Source organism: Fukomys damarensis, unplaced genomic scaffold (genome assembly GCF_012274545.1).
Source record: "Fukomys damarensis isolate Sample0158 unplaced genomic scaffold, DMR_v1.0_HiC HiC_scaffold_30, whole genome shotgun sequence".
In the NCBI taxonomy this organism is placed as follows: domain Eukaryota; kingdom Metazoa; phylum Chordata; class Mammalia; order Rodentia; family Bathyergidae; genus Fukomys; species Fukomys damarensis.
Window position 1 is genome coordinate 66,689,532 of NW_022900942.1, and position 5,590 is coordinate 66,695,121.

The window sequence follows — 5,590 nt, forward strand, 5'->3', positions numbered from 1 at the left end:
TGTTGGTTCTGCTTAGGTGGCAGAGTGGCTGTCCCAAAAGAAGGGGCTCGGCCTTGTCTTGTGCCCGAAAAATGACTGAAGGAGCAGCACTAGGTCTGTGGAAACCACAGACTTTCAGATGACACCAAAAAATCCCCACACAGTGGAAAATTTCTGTCCACTAAAAAACAAAACAAAAAAAACTCAGAAATGCACATATGAGCAACATCCTCTTTAATCCTTGGAGGCTTTCTTAGGGAAGGCAGAGCTGCAATCACACCCGCGGAGGCAGCAGCACGGTTAACAGGCTGAGTTAATTTGGGACTTAGCAGCGCAGCAGTGCGTGGCCTTGGGTATCACGGGAGTCTAAACCGCCTGTGCCTGGAGAAGCAGCATTCGGGTGCCCCATGTCACACAGGTCACGGGTCACAAGGGCTGCCAATTCAACCCCAAAGACGGGCGGGCTGTACTCTTCGGCAGTTTTCTTCTCTGCAGGTTTGGCTCTCAGTTGCACAAGATGAAGATGCACCTCGCTGTGTAGCTCCCTGCCTCACCACATTTGGCATGAGGGCTTGATTCCTGCGCCATGCTTCCAAATCCCTTCATAGGCTACTGAAACTTGTGACTGAACTCTACGCTGAACACAGTTGCCCTGACTTTTGATGGGGTTAGATTTGGATAAGCCCACTGTAAGCTGAAAATATCCTAAGTAGAAATTGATTTAATACATGTGACATGCCAAGCATGATTGCTTAGGCCTAGCCTGCCTTAAACACGCTAGGAATACTTTACGTTACCCTGCAGCTGGGCAGAATCATCTAACACAAGGCCTATTTTATAATAAAATGTTGAATACCTCATGCAATTTTGTTTCCTTTCCTTTTGTTTTGCAGTGCTTTGGGACAGGGGGTCTCGAGACATAGTGCTTCCTGGCCTTGAACTCACAGCCACCCTCTGCCTCCGCCTCCTGAGTGCCAGGATTACAGATGTGCGCTTCCAAGCCTGGCGACTCATCCAAAGGAAGCTGGGGTTTCCCAGTGCTGGCTCTTTCCCCTTTCGGTCACATGCTGACGGGGAGCCGCTTCCTTTGCCCAGCCTCCCAGGAAAACGTGGCTCCGTGTACCACTGGCCTGGGAAAGCTCAAAGCTCAAAGGATGGGTTCTGGTGCACGCTGATGGCTTTCATAGCACCCTAAGGAGGAAAAGTTGGAAGTCAAACTACTTTAAGTTGGGGACTGTTTGTACTTTGCTTAAAACATTTTAAACCACGTGGAAGAGACAAGAATGATGACTGGATGCATTTGGAAAACTCCGGCCGTGTGTGTTGTAGTTTGGCTGCACAACAGCTGCACAGCTTCCTCCACGTTCGCTTGGCCTCCAAATGGACTCGAGGCAGAAAACCAAAGCACCGTCCTCCCAGATGCTGGTAAACGTGGTCTATATGTGGTATTCATGATTTTTTCAATTCACACATCAATTGTCTTTTCCGTGTACCACTGGGCCGATTTCACCGTGAAGCTCATGAAGGATGACCAGTCTGAACATCCTCAGCAGCGGTGTCCATGCCCAGGTGAAGTTGCAGTCACTGCTTTGCAGCAGTGGCGAAGTACAAGAACTAACTTCCCCCTGGAAAGCCTCCGCTGTAGAGTAACGCAGGTGGTCTTGGCCTCCCGTTTTAGTGATTCGGTTATGCAGTGGTTTTCTAGGAAATGGCTCCGATCCCTTGTGCACCTCTACATTTCTATAACAAGTTAGAGATGCATCACTCGTCAGGGGAAGACCGAGCTGTTCAGTTAAAAACCTTTAACGAGGTAAACCGGGCATGCAGGATGCAGCACTAAGACATCTCTGTCTCTTAGCTCTCCGGCTTCCCCGCCATCCTTGGAAAGTCCTTGCTTGTCCCACAGTGCTTCCTTACTCTTTCTGCTTAATGAAATCAGGTGATCGTAATGTATCCTGAGGCAAAAGTCCTTTTGTGCTTCGAAGTCTATGCATTGCACCTAGATCTAGTATTAATTCTCCATTTGGCTGAACACTGGAAAAGTATTCTCCAAGAATGGCAGACTGATATTGCAAGCAGGGGGCAAGGATAGACTATCTGACAAATGGTACTGAACACATCAGTAGTAAACATCATAGGGAAGCAAGATTTCAGGTGGCTTTAAGTGTTTTTCTTCATATTTCTTAATAATTATAGCTATGTGGTAGGGTACATAGCTAGCATGTATGAGGTCCTGGGTTCAATCCATAGCACCATAAAAATAAACATTATTACTGTTATTTTTATTTTAACAATGATTGTGAATTATTTATATAATCAGAAAGACTCAAAGCTATTTCCATTGTAAAAATAATACTATTAGAAAAGATGCTGCCTATATATAAATACATAAAACTAGAACCCTACTCAACACTCTGTTCTTAGATAACTTACAGATACAGCTATAGAAAATACATGAAACAGAAGGTATATATTTGTAATCCCAGCTACTTTGAAGGCTGAGGCAGAAGTTCAATGTGAGCTTGGGCAACTTAGTAAGACTGTTCAAAATAAAATTTGTAAAGGGTCAGGAATGTAACTCAGTGGTACAGGGCTTGTCTAGCATTCACAAGGCTCTGGGTTCAATGCCCAATACCACACACCCCAAAAAACAAAAATAGCTGCATATGAAACTAAATTTTTATATTATTAGAAGGAAGTATATAGATTGCTTGTATGACCGTGAGTTAAGCAGACTCTGTTAAGATAGAACATGAATCATAAAGGAGAGGATTTTTCAATTTGATTGTAATTTATAAATCATACCAATAAGATCCAGGTATGGTGGCACCCACCTGTGATTCCAGTGCTCGGGAGGCTGAGGCAGGAGGATCTCTGTGAATTCAAGACCAACCTGGACTACATAGTGAGTTCCTGGTCAGTCTGCACTACATAGTGAGACCCTGTCTCAAAAAACCAAAATCAATCAATCAATCATACCAAGAGTTAAAGCTTAACTGTAAAGTGATTTAAAAATAGGCCACGGCAAAGCATTAGCAGTCAACACACATAAGGGAAAAATTAGCAAGCAAAAATAAATTTATGGGCAAAAAAAATATAAATAGGAAACAAAAAAAAAGGAAGACAAAGTTACCGAAAAAAAAAAAATCTCACAAACACATGCAAGGCATACAGAGCAAACAGAGCACATACAGCCAGTCATTGGAGCACACTAACCAAAGCCCGGCCCTCTCTGGCCCATCTGTCCACCTCCCGGAGACTGCACTGAGCTGTTAGGCAGAAACTGGAAAACCAAGGTACAACACAAAGTCCGCGGCTGAGTCGCCGTCCTACAGTGGGTCTGCTCTTTCATCAGTGACTTAAGCCACCCATGGGGAGCAACTGTCCTACATGATCGGTGCCCTCTGAGTCGTGGTTCGTGGGTCTGAGCCAGGTCCTTGTGCCGATCGGCAAGCTTAAGAGCAGATCTGCTTAAAAAGTAAAACCGAATCGTCATGCAATAAAAGACGAGAAACAGAAACAAAATAAACCTCTGCCAAATTGTTCAGGCATTATTTGCATATGATTTAAAATCAAACTTTGTTTTAAAAAACCTTTTCTGTTAAACAAGAGAGGAGAAGGTAATGTTGTTTACTTTTGCCATGCCATAGCCAGGAGGGTAGGGGGGCAGGAGGCCAGAGCAAGGGGGCAGCTGTCCCTTGGGACTCGGCCGGAAGGCGCCTGGACAGGGGGGACCTCACCTTGGTGGCTTCCAGCTTCCCCCAGCTTCGCTAAAGGAAACCAAGCTCTGTGTTGATTATTTTATTTGTCAATATTCTAAAAACTATTGGAAAGTCTGCATAATTTAGAACTTGTCTTTTAAGGAGAGAAGCAATTTTCTTCTGAAAAAGTATAGCTCGATGTTTTCCTCCTCTAGATTTCCTTGGTCAGCCTAAGGGTATCATGTTGATACAAGCACTCTTAAGTGTTGTGTTTGTTTTCTCTTATTTGCAGTACTGGGAATTGAACCCAGGGCTTTTACATTGAGCTGTACCACCAGCCCTTTATATCTCGAGTCAGGGTCTCCCTAGGTCTCAAATTGCCCAGGCTGGGTTTGAACTTGCAATCCTCCTGCCTCAGCCTCCCAGAATTGTGGGATTACGGGCCTATAATGCCATGCATGATTTCATAAAAGTTAAAAAGCTACATGCCCCTAAAAGCACCTATGATTTTTATAGCTCCCCAACCTTCTAACAAGTTTAGCCCGATGTGTGTCCATCTTGCAAACAGAACATTTGCCCAGTCTGTGTACCATTCGCTCCCTGGAACACCTGAAGATACGTCCTCCACCTGGTGCTCCCGGCAGGGCCCTGGGATGGGGCTGACAGTGGACACTCACTGGCACGCCACCAGTGCCTACATCACAGGGGTCCCACACTGTGCCTGTCGCCCTGGCCCGAGAGGCAGCTGTCACCCAGATGCATGACCTTGGCAGACAGTGTGGCAGCTCATCCTCCGCTGCACCGCACCGCCTCTGGACCTAGCAGACTCAGGCACAGCATTTTCCTCTCTCTGTCCATCACCATGGAGTAGGTGCCAATTCCTAGCAGGGAAGACGTGACACACCCTGCAGACCCAGCTCCCCCTCCTCGCCTGCTCCCGGCAGCCCCTCTTCTCCAGGATGCCCAGAGTGTGCACACACACACACACACACACTCACACACACTCGTTCCAGTGCCCTAGGGGTGCCAGCCTTCTTACCGTCTCTAGCCATGACTTCCATCACCCCACTTCCTGTGCCCTCATGACCGGAAGTGGTGCCCCGACCTCAGCCTCAGCCTCCGATGTCGTGTTTCCCTCATTAAAGTCCTCCCACAGCTTTTGTAAAAGGGAAGGTGACTGAGAGGTGGGAGGAGGTGAGGGGCGTGAAGAGGATGAAAACAGCCGAGGGGACCCATCGTCCCCATCGTGCTCCTGAGGAGATAACGTTGTGAGGCTGGTCTCCCAGAAATGGGGAGCGGGGGCTCGAAGTGAGGACCCCCACTCCAAGGGCCCCACTCTGGGTCCCCGTGTAGAGGACCTCGGTCTTGGACTCAGTCTCCTCCTGCTACTTAGGCCTGAGTCCAAGACTTGTTTTGTGTTCAGAACCCAAGTGTCCCTCAGGATGAGGCCACGGGTCCCACTGCTCACTCTCGGGGAGTGGAAGCCCCAGGCCACCCTGTCCCCCTCTGCCTGGAGCCCAGAACCCAACAGCAGCCTGAACCCGCGGGCACGGCCTCTGCCACCCAGCACCAGCCTCCTCCTGCAAGTCAGACCACTGCAGCCAGCTGCTCCTGGCATGACAAGCCTGAGCTCAGGATCTCCCGCCTGGGAGCCAGGCAGCTGACAGCACTGCCCCCGCCACCCACCTCCCCCGAACCCCACTTAACCCAGCAAGTCTGGCTCGTCCCTGCACTGCCTGAGCAGGGTGACTTCAGAAACTCCCGGTGAGACTGCCTTTTCCTTCCACATTGCCTCATCCTCTGGCTTCCGGTGTTGGCTTTTCCCAGAAGACAACTTTGACAGGAGGATTTGAGACCAAGAGGTTTATTTTGGGGGTGAAGTGAGTGGTTTCCCCCATGAGCACCTGCAT